Below are 15161 nucleotides of genomic sequence, written 5' to 3'. Positions count from 1 at the left end.
CAAGTGAAGATTAGAGCACTGGCAATGGAAAGAAAGAAGCTAGTTTTGGGCGTATTAAAAGTAACCAACCATTTTTTCCCCATTGTACCACATGGTCAATGTCAGAAGCATCAGAAAGATCTTGGTAACTGTTGCTTCTGGAAGTGTTGTCAGAGATGGTTATGTTGCCTGCCTATTAACAAATTTAGAATGTGATTTGGGAGATCATTAATGAAGATCAGGAAATGGATTGGTCCAGAATGAATCCTTGAGACACACCAGTGTTAATTCTATGAGCCTTGAACTTCTGTCCATTAAATTACTAGTTTTATGAACCTATCAGAGAGAAAGGATTTAATGCTTGTGAGGACGTTTTCAGATATTCCATAGCTAGAAATCGCATGAAGTAAACCTCTATGTCAGACACTATAAAATGGCCTTTGATATATCAAGAGCTATTGCTTTGGAAACGAAACCTCTGTCAATAGATTCATTGATCTTGTGAGGTATTAAAGTCATCACATCAATTGTTGATCTTACAGGACGAAAACCTTATTGCTTGTCACTGAATAGGTTGTTTTTTCCTGGAGTGATTGACGACTTCTCGATTTATCATATGGTCAAGCATGATGCACAGGAAACTGATTTGTCTGTACTGAGATGCAGAAGACCAATTTCCAGTATTCTTAAATACTAGGCAGACTGATAAAGTTTTCCAAGGTGTTGAGAAACATTTCTCCTTTAAGCGACATTTAAACATCTTTATAAGAATGGAAGCTAGTTCTGATTGCAGATTTTTAAGCACTATGATCGGAATGTTGTCAGGGCGGCCAGTTGCTTTGCTGGCATCACGGTTCTTGATAAGTTTGGCAGCATCTGAGGCAGATATGTTGATATCGCTCAGAGTACATTAGGGGAAAATTCAGGAGGTAGGATCGCAAAGGGGGGGGGGGTTGATGCAAAGTTCTTACCTCAGGTCCAATTATGATGGTTGCGGTTGAGGCCATGCATCTCTTCATTATTTTTTATTTGCCAAAAACTCATGGGAACCAAGCTTCTGCTCAGCTACTTTAGACTTAATAGATTGGGTATGATAGCGGTCTTAAAGGTGGCTTTAGTTTCAAAACTTCTGTTTCATTGAAAGCAATTGAAATAGTGCTTTCTGTGTGCAATAACAGCGGCGCATTCTGGAGTGTATGACAGCTGACTTTTTAAACTTCTGTTGGAATTTCTTGGAGGGTAGAAATCTTTCTATACCAACGATTAACCAATCAGTTAAATCAGATAGAAAATAGGACACATTAAACAAGGAATACAAGTGTATTTCTGATGTCAACGATCTGAAGCTCTGTCCCATTGAAAGTTGAATTTATCTTCTAGAATAGCATATAGAAAATGAGAATACCAAAAAAGATGCTTTACTAATATTTCAAATGACAATTGTTTCATTTTAAAATCATAATTCGTAACGTCTGTTTCAGGAATCAAATACTAAATCCATTTTGTTGAAATCAATATTAAAAAAAAGTACTGACAGGGGACGTAACTCTACATTTCTTTTGACGTTCTAGTGAGTTATCTGCCTCTTTGCCAGTCACGGCAATACACATCAGGCTTTTCTTTACTGTTTTTGATAATATATGACTATGCGAATCAAGATGATCCATAAAGTTATAACATTGTTTAATTATGATTTGTTATTATAAATTTCATTTTACTTGTCTTTCTTTTGATTCTTTTTTACACTTCTTTATCAGTATCAGCAAGATTCTTCCTCTTATTGTAACGGAGAGCAACATCAGGAAACTTGTTGCATTTTTGTTTTGATCTTAATTGAGGCAATTACGTGATCGGAAGATTCCAGTGAAAAGGGAAAGTGTAAGTCGTCAGAAAAAGAAGACTTGCAAATTGTTTTCTCAATATTATCACATACTCACAAGAAGATTCACATGAAGGTTGCTGTCAGTTTGTGACGTTAACCACTTAGCCACCGTCACAACACTGTTGCTGCTTGTAGCACTGCAGTGCTACGCCAGCTTGTCCCATGTTTTAGTAATTCTAAACACGGAAAAGAATATTTCGAAAGTCATGGCAGCTGTGCTATTTTATGACTTTGTAGTGCTTTAAGAATGAAAGCAAACACATAAAATTATACTAATAGATTTTTATTGCTCAGTTTTGATGAACGAGTAGGGAGAGAGCTGATAATAACAACAGCCTGTTTAATATCAATTTGTGCCTGTTTATATAACAGTTATAGACACCCATGCATTCACAATTGCAAGGTTAATTCTAGGATTCCACCAATTAAGTCAATGCAGTCACGTCTCATACTGGAAGCAACTGCCATTCATTTCATTGTTTATTTAGTGACCAGTATATTTCTATTTCCACGTGACCTTAACAGATGACCTTTGCAGATGTTGCTGCATCAAATCAGATGTTCATTTTCCAGCCAGCTGTGTCTCACCCAGGTTTTTTTTTCTTTTTCGGGCAAGAGCTATGTCTGACACTCAAGACCTGATATTTAACAGGCACGTGTGCATATGTTAGACACATGGAGATTAAAAAAGTGTTGGAAGTTGCTATTATATTAAAAACTGAGTGCATGGAAGCAAGTAAAGTGACAAACGAAAAGGTTGAATTCAAACTTTTATTTAAAGTTAAAACGATCACGAAATGAACTGCTGAATCTATCAGCGGCGGTAGTGGTGGGACGTCGGTAGAAATGCTCGTCGGGTGTTGATATAAACTCGGTGACGATCTGGTGTTATTGTCAGGCTGTGGCAGGGGCGACGACAGGAACATGGGTTTGGTGTTCTGATATCTGGAATAGGGTGCGGTGGCGGCTATGGCTACGGCGAAAGAGGAGTAATCTTACAGGCTGCTGTCCGGTAGCACGAGGGGGTTGGTGGCGACTGTGGCTAAAGAGAAGTAATCTTAATAGCTGCCGTCATTGATGGAGGGTTGGTGACAGTGGCTGCTGCTACTGGCGGGACAAATCTCACTGTCTGAGGAGTTGTAGTGATTTAGTGATGGCGGTGGCGACGAGGAAAGAGGAGTAGTCTTCAAGGCTGCTGTCCACTATCACGAGTGGAGTGGCGGCTGCGGCGGGAGAGTAATAATCTTAATAGCTGTTGTCGATGAAGAACGGTTAATGACTCCTGGGTGCTGACGGAACGAAGATGCTGAGCCGATCTTATTGCTTGTCAAAAAGGTGGTCGTATTTATACTCGTGTTGCGGACGTAGTTGTAGACAAAGATAATTTAAAGCGCTGGTCGTCGTTTTCGTTTTTTTATTTGTGCTTGTTTTTTTGTGTTTTAATGTACTGTAGGGAGTTGCCTGTTTGATGTTTATATACACGTGTCGTGTCAATTTAAAGCTAAGAAAGTTGTGAATATGTTCTAGTAGGCATTGTACTGTTACAGTGTTTTATTGGATAATTATTCGTGTTTATAAGCTGCCAGAGTTGCGTCTGCTGTGATGTTGGTTTTGTGTTTTGATTTTTCTTTCGATGGACAGTTTTCTTTGTTGAGGTGAGTTGCATGTTATTCCGTTGATGTGGGTATATAAAGAAATGGGCTTTGATGTGACCGTGTGTGTTTAGCGTGGTCAGTTATGTTGTATCGACGAAGGGGGGGGGGTCTTAGCGTTGCCATTATTATCATCGTCTCTGTTCATGCTGATTTCTGGTTTATTCATGTAAATATGGAGGGATATGTGATATAACACTGCTAGTAAGATGCTTAATTTGTGGGCGTTTACTTAGTCAGTTGCACGATGCGAGATCTTCAATTAATTTTGAATTTGTCTTTTTATTTCTAATTGATTAGTAGATATTATTATTTGCAGATAAAAGGTCGATGTAAGGAATTTTGTCACTTGAGCATTGCTTTTATTTTTGGTTCGCATTTTTAAGATTGCAAAACAGGAGGGAGACAATACAATGTAAGAACCAGGAGAAACAATTCAAGTATACCGTATCTAAAAATGTCAACAATACTTTTTTTTTTTTTTTTTTTTTTTTTTTTTTACACAGTGGTCACCACTTATCAAGGCCCGGAAGCCACTCAGGGATAAGGGTTATTGCAAATACATTACGTTAGTGTGGAGATTTGATGAAGTGTTTACTTAAGGGGGCGGTTCATTAGGAATTTGTTAACGTTGGACTTGAACACATCCAAGTTGTAGTCAGGTGAGAAGCAGGCAGACGGAACAGAGTTCCACAGGCGTGCAGTTCTAAGAAAGAAGCTTTGTTCATGGAATCCACGTTTTGATTTAGGCACAGATAAAGAGTGGGGGAAATTTTTCACAGTGGATTCGGCTAGACGGGTGTCTTTCGTAAAAGATTGGCGAGGGGGGACCAGAGATTGGAGTTCAGACGAGCACCTGCCATGGAAATAACGATAAAACAAGGATAGGCTCGCAGCGTCTCTTCTGTGGGAGAGAGGTTGCAGGGTAGAGAAAAGGGCATCCCCCACTAAGCCACGAAGTCTATTTTGTACTCTGTCAAGGCAGGGTAGGCTATTTAGCAGCTCCTGCCCAGATATGGCAGCAGTATTCTATCCTTGGACAACAATACTATAACACAAAATAAAGCATTAATTATCTGAACATTTATTAAATTAAGATATTAAGAAAATTCTAATAACACAAAATACAATTTTTTTTTATTCAATTTTTTTTTTTTTTTTTTTTTTTTTACAAAATTTAAAATTCTGAAATAATGCGTGTGACATTTTTTTTACAAAATTAAAATTTTTGTAACAAATTACATTGTCTCCCACTGTTCTGCGTTCTTCAAAATGAAAACAAAAATGTTGTTCCATGATAGTTAGGCACCTCCAAAAGTCACCACAGAATTATCCCCCCTATATGATGTAACTTTATTATAAATTAATATTATCAATATAACTTTTGTACCATTTAAAAGAAGGGCAAAATAAACTAGTAATAATTTTCAAAAATTTTTTTTCATCGTACGAAAATGAAATTGCGAGACGAAAATCTTGTTTACATAATTGGCGCTTTAAAATAACGTTCTCATGTAGTAAGCATTTCGAACGTGAAAACATACCCGTGTTTAAGCAATCTAGCAAAAATCAACTTATGGCAGATTTTCGTGAAATTTTCGATATTTATCCATTTTAGAATAAAATTACATACAAAATGCAGTTTCCATAAAATATACGAGGGAAAATATTTTTTTTAGTGCGTGTCCCCCCCCCCATATTTATTTTTTCGAAATCTGAACAAAATATATCTAAATCTATCGAAATTTCTTTTTATTATGAAACATAAGAATTCAAATAAGTAAAACATTTTTAAAAAATTAAATACACGTATTGAACAAAAACTTACTTGAAGTGGCAATTAAAAAAATGATATAAATTTAATATTATTATGTTGTTTTTGAAATAGCGTTTTTTCGAATTAATATATACTATAATCAGTTGAATTGCCAAGAAAAAGAAACTTCCTAAAAATTAATTAATTTTTAAAAGATTAAAACGATTAAAATTCCATTATTTCAAAACGTTCCGTTACATAGATTTTTAATTGTGTTTAAATTTTTTTTTTTTAATATTAAGTTTTAATATAAACATGGCTCTTGTCAGCTATTTTATCGCCAGATTAAAACCGATTTGAAAATATTGCACAAATATTAAGCATTTTGTAGGCCCCACTCATATTTTGTTTGTCTCTTTTTACCGGACAAAATATGGAAGCAAGTAGTTACCCAAAATAAACACCCGTAAAACCGTATTTGATGTTTAATATACAAATGTTTATAATATTATTAATCATTAAACTGTGTGAATCTTAAAACCTAACAAAATTATAACAAAGATTAATTATTAATCACAGTTTGAAGAAGATAAACAAAGGCTTTAAAAAAATCATTAAGTTGCTTCTGCTTTTACATAGTTCGTATAGTTAACAAAAATATGACGTCACGGAATCATGCGTATTTTTTTTTTCACATTCATTTGGCAATGCTTAGTGACAGCAATGCGCAAGTGCTGAAATTTCTCAGAAGTTTATGAAGATTTTAAGAAAAGAAAAAAAAAAGATTTTCTTTTGTTTAATTTTGTTAATTACTCCAAAATGATCAAGAGACGAAGCAAAACTTAACACAATTATTTAAGCAACTTACATATTTAATGGTAAGGTTGTCATTATGTATTCCTCGACGTACATACTCCCCCCCCCCCCACCGACAAATCCGTATAGCAACACAATCACACGCTTTCACTGTCGAGGTCCCTATATGTCAGAAAGCTTTCTATAATAGCTTCTTCCCTAGAACAGGTAGATTTTGGATTTCCCTGCCTGCTATCTGATTGCCTGACTATACCGATATGCAGAAATTCAAATTTAACAGAAGCCAACACGTTTAGGAAATTAGAAAGCACCTTACGTCCAAGTGGTAATATGCCTTGTTTTGGGGGTGAAGGTGAAAAAAAAAAAAAAAAAAAAAAGTATGTGATTGAGACGCTTCTACAGAATTGGGACAAGATTTTGTAGTCGATAAATGGAGTTTTCAGATTTAAAAAAAAACAAAAAAAAAAACAATGGTTTCAACTGATTTTTTTGTTGTTGTCAATTCTAATAAGTTACAATGGCAGCTTCCAAATCATGCAGTCGAAAATACTTGAACACTACGGAATTATTAAACAAAACAAATTTAATCATGTTAGCAGATGAAAGATTGCCGCTATCTTGTTTAAATCAAAACGGAAAATTATCTTCATTTTGAACTCTCCTGATCGTTTTTATCAAATTCTATATTTTTTTCTTTAATAATTTTTTACCCCATCGATTTCCATAATTTTTTGATATAATCATCTTAAAAATACGAGGAATACGTAAATACCATTGTTTTCGTGTAAAATGCAGCAATCACGATTTCTAAAATTTCGTCCCAATAGTGTAGAAATGTCCATTTACCTCCTAAACTGTTATGGTAGACCTGTCATCATCAGGGGCGATAACTGCCTTCTTCGGCCCAAGGGAAATAAGTATATTTTTAGACGAACCTAACAAATGTTATCTTTGTTTATTGAATAACTAGCAGCGGGGTGGGGGCTTGTTCAATCGTAAAATACGCTTACATATGTTTACAAAAAGTTTTTTTTTTTAATTCATGCAGATTTCATAATTATTATTACAAGCAAATTCTCTATTGAATATCATACTATACCTATTGATTTAAAAAGTTATATAATATATATACACAAATATATATATTATATATAATTATATATATATATATAATATATATATATATATATATATATAATCTATATATCTATAAAAGTGAACGTGTCTGTCTGTCTGTCTGTGTACATTTCCCTACGCAATAACTCTGTCAATTTTTAGTCTATAGACTCGAAATTTGAAATACCGGGTACTGAGATTTGGGAAAATCGATGTGACGGGTATCAGCCAGAAATTTGGCTGTTAAGGGGTCAACTTTCAACGATTTGACCTTTAAGAACTCTACCAAACTCCTCCGACAATTTTGGGTCTAGACACTTGAAATTTTAGATATAGGTTCCTTGAACCTGGATCTAACTTAATAAAGTGATTTGAGCCCGAAACTATAAATTTAAGGGTTCATAATAGGGGTCAAATTAAAAAGAAAAATTGACTTTTTGTTTTGTTTTGCTAAGCATACACCTCAAAACACCCGGGCTGAAATGCTAGTATATATATATATATATATATATATATATATATATATATATATATATATATATATATATATATAATATATTTATATATATATATATATATAATATATATATAATATATATATTATATATAATATATATAATATATATATATAATATATATAATATATATAATGTATATATATAATATATATTATATATATAATATATATTATATATATATATATATAATATATATTATATATATATATATATAATATATATTATATATATATATATATATATAATATATATTATATATATATATATATATAATATATATTATATATATATATATATAATATATATTATATATATATATATATAATATATATTATATATATATATATAATATATATTATATATATATATATATATATATAATATATATTATATATATATATATATAATATATATTATATATATATATATATAATATATATTATATATATATATATATATAATATATATTATATATATATATATATATATAATATATTATATATATATATATAATATATATTATATATATATATATATATAATATATATTATATATATATATATATATAATATATTATATATATATATATAATATATATTATATATATATATATAATATATATTATATATATATATATATATATATATATATATATATATATATATATATATCCGAAAGGATGAAACACTAGTGTCTGTAGGTATTTAATTATTATATTAAAAAAATAATTATGACATCCACTTTAAGTTGAATTAAAATCGGTCAATTTAGCTCTTATGCATAGATCATCGTACAACGATTAGATCACTCTCTGGCTGACGTAAATGAACATTTAAAAATTAAAATGCTTAAATTTGACGTGGTTTCACGTGGTTAATGCTAGCCGAATGGATTAGGTCTTCGCTAACCGAGTCAGAGATGTCTTGTGATGCGGGGTTCGAATCGTTCGACTGGTATTAATCGTCACACCCTGCACTGAAGATTCCCGAAAGGATGAAACACTAGTGTCTGTAGGTATTTAATTATTATAGTAAAAAAATAATTATATATATATATATATATATATGACTTGAGTATCATCAGCTAGAGTCGAAACCAAAATATTTAGTGCTCCTCCCGCTTTTCTTACCATTTGAGCTTTCGACAAATAGATACGGATTAAAAATTAAATCACTTCGAGCCAAGAATGGAATTGCGCATGTACAAAAGTAATATAAATATGTGGGCAAGTTGAAATAAGTATTTCAACTTGCCCACATATTTCTGAACGCGTTATTATTCACCATCTAAATAAAGATTTTACTCGTTATAAACCATCCTTCGTGTGAGATTATTATTTCTTGTTAATTTCAGTGTTATGTGACCAGTAGTGTAAGAGTGTATCGGTTAAATATTTACGCATTCGCGCACGCACACACATCTGTTTTATTTATACAGATTGTTTGAAAAAAGTTTGGGGTTTTCTTTTCTCATCATGCCACAAATATAGCTTTTGGCTCAACCCTAGCATGGGAGCTGTTGGAATACCTCACTTGGCTTTCTCTCAAATTTTGGATTTTTGGTTTTGAATAGTGTTTCTTGTGCTGAAATAAAATTCAAATAAAAGCGTTATCTTGATTTTTTATTTTTTATTTTACAAAGGCATCACCACTTATCAATGCTAAGAGGCCACTCGAGGATAAGGATAAGAGTATACAGTAGACAATTGGACAATAAAGTAATCGTTAGTCATGGAAATTCGGTAAATTTGTTAACTTATATGGAACGGCTCAGCAAAAACCTGTTTACGTTAGACTTGAAGACAACCATACTGTAGTCAGTTGGAAAGCAGGAAAATGGAAGACAATTCCATAGGCGTGCAGTTCTAAGAAAGAAGCTTTGTTCATGGAATATACGTTTAGGTTTAGGCACAGATAACGAGTGGGGGGAATTATTGAGAGTGTTTTCTGCTAGACGAGTGTTTCTTGTGAAAGTTTAGCAAGGAGGGACTCTAGATTGAATCTCAGTCGAGCACTTGCCCTGAAAATAACGATAAAGCAGAGAAACTCGCTACATCTCTTCTGTGAGAAAAAAAAAAGCACATCCCCTACGAGGCTACGAAGTCTATTTTGAACTCTATCAAGGCAGGATAAGTCCTTTCTAGCAGCATCCTTGGACGTACCTGGCTCTTATATAGATAGAGAATTGCATCAGCAGTGAGATATCTACTGGATCGATAGAAGGATCCCACCATTTTTCCAGCGGCTTTGGCAACGGATTTAATATATGTGTTCCATTTAAGATCAGGAGTAAAGGTCATGCCCAGAAGCTTGTCAAAACATGAGGCATCCCCAAGATGAGAGCCATTCATTTCAATTGATGGGGGATGAGAGCGTTGATGATGTGAAGATAAAAGCTTGGTTTTAGATGCATTAAAAGTAACAAGCCACCTCTTTCCCCATTGTATCACTTGCTCAAGATCAGAGGTGAGAGAATCGGAGAGAACTTGGTCGTTTACGACCTTAGATGTGCTACCATAGATAGTAGTGTCATCAGCATAAATGTCTATGAATGATTAAAGAATGTGATTTGGAAGATCATTAATGTAGATCAGAAAGAAAGTTGGGCCCAGAATGGACCCCTGAGGGACTCTAGCATTAATACTGTGAGCTTCTGATTCCTGCCCATCAACCACTACTCTTATGAATCTATCAGAAATAAATGATTTAACAATTGAGAAGACATTTCCAGCTATACCGTAGCTGGAGATCTTGTGAAGTAAACCTTTATGCCATACTCTATCAAAGGGCTTTGATATGTCAAGAGCAATTGCCCTAGAAAGGTAACCATTTTTTGTATCATAGCATAATAGGTAAAACGTCTGCTAATGAGCTGGAAGACTAAGGTTCAATCCTCGGTTGAGTCATGCCAAACACACACACAAAAAAAAATGATACTTGATTTCTCTTTGCTAAACATTTAGCATTTTAAGGCGAGTATCAAGAGTAATCGAATAATCCCGAGAAAGTGGTACCCTCTCCTACATCTCAACGTAGTAGGCAAATGAAAAGGAAGCTTTCGGTATGCCTTCAACAAATGGTCGATTCATTTATTTTCTATATCATAAAATTATTGAGGACTAAAAAGAATGTTCAAACGTTTTTTTTTTGTGTATGATATCATTTTTTTAAATCTAAATGTTTGATGTAAGAAAAGTTAAGAGAAAAAACAAACAAAAACAAAGAAAACATCACTGGCAGCAATTAAAACATTGAATTAAAGTTATATTTTAAAAATTAAAATAGACAATTAGAATTTTATTTCATAAAAAAATAAAATTTAAGACCAATTTTATTCAAAATGTAGGCGAAAATAAGACCAGATCGTATGCAAATTTTAATTAAAAAACAAAACAAAAAAAAAACAAAACAAAAAAAAAACAAACAAACAAACAAACAAACACAATGGACATGAGGTTTTTGGTTATTTGGTACTGGAGAAGAGGGGGCGGTTTTGCCCTGTCGTAAAATACGCTTAAATATGATCTTTTAATTAATCCAGATTTCGTATACATTATTATAGAGTCATGATTTCCAAAAGTAAAAAAAAAAAATAAAAAATAAATTATTTGGGTACTATTAGCTAGAATCGAAACCGACAACTAAACTGTAGCATACAAAGCTGGTGACGTTACCACTGTACTAATGTGACACGCATATGAACTGATTAAAAATAAACTAAGATGGATGTACAAAATGTAGAGCGATCTTTTTCAATTCTGACCCATTTTTGAATCATTAAAAACTATTTTAAATCGGCTGAAGACCCATAAAAGAACAGTTCATAAAAATCCAATCATTTGAGGCCCCGTTGCGCCGCTCTGCGACTTTTAGTTTCGGAGGAGATAGAGTTTGAAAATATGGAGAGACAGACAGACAGAGCGAGTTTTATGAATTAGATTTTTATTAATTGTTCTAAGGGAAGTAACTCGAATTCACTAAGGGGTTAATTTATTTTTTCATACGATAATTTTGAACGCTAAACATTCGAGGAATTTTCAGAAAAAAAAGATGAAACTTATTTTTTTTTCAAAGAAAACATTTTTCAACTACTTTATTTAGTGAAACAAATTTTAAAGTTTTATAACATTAACAACAAAAAATATAATCTTTAACATTACAAAAGAGAACATTCTTTAAAAATTACAATTCCCACGTTCTTTTTTTTTTTTTTTTTTTTTTTTGGATGTTAAACCATTCGAGGAATTGTAAAAGAAAAATGCGATTATTTTTTTAAATTGAACTTCATAATTGTGAAGTTGACATAACATTAAAAAAATGTCAAGTGCGACGATATTGTAATTTTATGTATAGCATGAAACTTTTTCAGATATATTTTGATGGATGTTTAATAGTTTAAAAACATATTTTCACAGAAATTAATGAATTATAACTTAACAGTTCCAAGAAAACTTAACGTCAAAAATGCATAATATGAATAGTTAAAATTTAAACCTAAATAATAATTACAAACAATAGATTATTTTACCGAATTTTTTTTCTTAAATCGGCGGTGCCAAAGAAATTTCTGGAGGTGGCTGTGGAAATTTGCCGAGTTTGTTCCTCTCTGTAACGTAATCCTGCATTCAGGAGCGTTAGAACTACGCTGAAGTAGCTTTTTATTACCGGTGACGCCAGATAACCCAAGGATGTAAGATAGAGAATACAATATATATATTTTATTTCATGTCAAAATAGATATTGTTTGAAAACCAGAGAAATATATTTTTACGGCTAAAAGTTAACAGGAAATTTCACTTAGAACCTTAAATGAACTCAGGGTCGGATGTCAGAATTGACATCTGACCTTGGAAATCGGGAGAATGAGTAATTTAGATTTCAGTGTGAGAATTGTACCCACGCAAAACCCTAAAAGCTTTCAATTTCGTGGCGAAATCTTATTGGCTGGGAGGATTTCCACCCCATCCACATACCTTATTATATATACGACTGTCGTGCAAAAATGAGTGAGATAGAGTTTCAGATCAGTTAGAGTTGGGAGTTGAGCAGATTGCTTGTTGAATTCGGGGAGAACAGGTCGTATAAACCCGCCGTTCCCTGGAGAGGGGCCCCTCCCCACCTCATCCATCCGTCTGTCGCTGTCTGAAGAGATTTGAGACTTTGAAAAGAACTTACAAAATGTGAATGAGAATTGTAAAAACATTTTTGTACATAATTTTGCAAAAATTAGGCTTCTGTAGATAGACTACAATTGTTTGTCTTTCTTCCTGCCTGCCGCTTCGATATTCGCTTTCAGCATACCAGATTTCATGTAACAACCTCAGAGAAGTCTAGACGACACGAGCCAAGAATTTAGATAGACAAGAGTCCTTAACCACCTTCGAGTGAGGCGTTACATCTCATAGTTGCATTTTTTTTTACAATGACGTCGCAAATTCTAGTATGAGAGAAAAAAAAACAACCCCCCCCCCAAAAAAAAAGAACCCGAGTATCTTAGTAAACTAGTGTTACTTCCCTTAGAACAATCAGTAAATATTTCAAATAATTAGATTTTTTTTCTAATTTCTAAGAAAAAATCTGGAAATTAAAAAAACAGCAAAAAAAAAACCCAAACAGACAAAAAAGCATACAACACTAAATTATGATGTCATAATAAAAACAAAGTTCAATTTCATTTTTAATTATTTGAATAAATGTATTTTTCAGACCCTATAGAAGATTTAAAAATATAAATTTAATATTTTCATCTCTTTAAACGAAAATGCTTTTGAACAATTTCTCCGAAAAGTAAATCGCAGTAATGAAAAAAGATGAATCCTTCACACATGCATATGTGATGACCTTTTATCTAACTTATTCAATTTTGATTAATATTTTTTTTAAACAAATGCTGGGTTTGTATTACTGTACACAGATTCGAAAAAGTGGTCGAAAATTAAAATATACGATAAAGAAATACGGTAATCGTGAAGAAAGAGAGAGCCTGTTTCCTCCGTTTGACTATAGGTGGCGTTACTGTCTGTCCACCCAGTTACAGAAGCACAAAATGTATATAATGGCACCCTTGAAATAAAAATAAATGTTTTTGTTATATTTTAATTTTAAACATGTTTTTTTTTGTTTTTTTTTGCAAACATATTTAAGTTTTTTTTATTTTATTTTTTATTTTTGTTGCTTGTTTATTTTTGTTGCTTGTTTATTTTCAAACATTTACGTTTTTTTTGTTTTTACGTTTTTTTTTTGCAAGCATAAACTAAATGTTTTTGCTATATTTTTCTTTTAAAACATATTTATGGGTACAACCGTTTTTCCGCGAGTATTTTTACGCTCTTATAAAAAGAAAAAAAAAAAAAAAAAAAAAAAAAAAAAACGTTTTTCTTTTTTTTTATTGACCCCCCCTTTTTTTCTTAATTTTTCTGCACTTATTTTACCTTTTCCGCGAGTATTTATATATATATTTGAAAAAGGATATTGTAAAACCTGAATCTTACTTGAAACTACTATTAAAAAAATAGCGCGGTACAATACGTGCATAAGCAAACTTTTCAAAAAGAAAAATATTTCAAAAATATTTAGTTTATGCCTAACAAAAAAAAAAAAAAAAAAAAAACCGTAAAAAAAAGAAAAAAGAAAACAACAAAAAAACGTAAATGTTTGAAAATAAACAAGCAACAACATGTAAATGTTTGGAAAAATAAGACTTCAATATGTTTGCAAAAAAAAAAAAAAAAAAAAAAAAAAAAAACATGTTTAAAATTAAAATATAACAAAAACATTTTTATTTCAAGGGTGCCATTATATACATTTTGTGCTTCCGTAACTGGGTGGACAGACAGTAACGCCACCTATAGTCAAACGGAGGAAACAGGCTCTCTCTTCACGATTACCAGAAATATTAACATTAGATATAAAAGTTATTTTGCAACCTACCTGAATCATTTATTAGTGTTTTAAACCCCCGTTGCCTCCTCCTCCCCAGCAATGTAAACAGAAAACAATAAAATCTCAAATAAAAATGAAAAGAAAAGAAATACCCCCCCCCAAAAAAAAACTTAAAAAAGAAATTAGTATTTGTGCACAATAATTAGCTAAATTAAATGTAATGTTTACAAATACTTTCATGTAAACAAAAAAATGTACGCCCGAAATGTCCGCAGAGCTATGTGCCGAAAACGAGGCAGGCTCCTCCCACCAAAATGTGCGCGAACTAAAATTTGAAAACGAGACGAGACTGCTCTCAGCGAACCAGAGGGGGTGGGGTAGTAAATTTTGGTCATCTTGAATTCTTACGACTCGTAAAAAGTTAATATTTGATATGAAATAAAGAGCGTTTAAAACTACTTTAAAACACTAATAAATAATTCAGGTAGGTTACAATGCAACTTTTATAGCTAATGCTAAGATTTCTTTGTTGTATATTTTGCTTTTTGATCACTTTTCGAA

General features: G+C 32.1%; 1 long non-coding RNA gene across 1 annotated transcript in view; it reads right to left on the bottom strand.

Annotated features, from left to right (window-relative positions):
- LOC145283738 (uncharacterized) overlaps positions 1 to 14901 on the bottom strand; it is a 26797-nt gene extending 11896 nt beyond the window's left edge. The window contains exon 1 of the long non-coding RNA XR_013868729.1: positions 14649 to 14901. This is a non-coding gene — a long non-coding RNA (uncharacterized LOC145283738). The remainder of the gene's footprint in view (positions 1 to 14648) is intronic.
- Between the last annotated feature and the right edge of the window lie 260 nt (positions 14902 to 15161).

This window comes from Euprymna scolopes, chromosome 8 (genome assembly GCF_053919585.1).
Source record: "Euprymna scolopes isolate OS-2025 chromosome 8, ASM5391958v1, whole genome shotgun sequence".
NCBI classification, from domain to species: domain Eukaryota; kingdom Metazoa; phylum Mollusca; class Cephalopoda; order Sepiida; family Sepiolidae; genus Euprymna; species Euprymna scolopes.
Note: the sequence above shows the minus strand (reverse complement) of the source record. Positions and strands in the feature narration are given on the sequence as shown.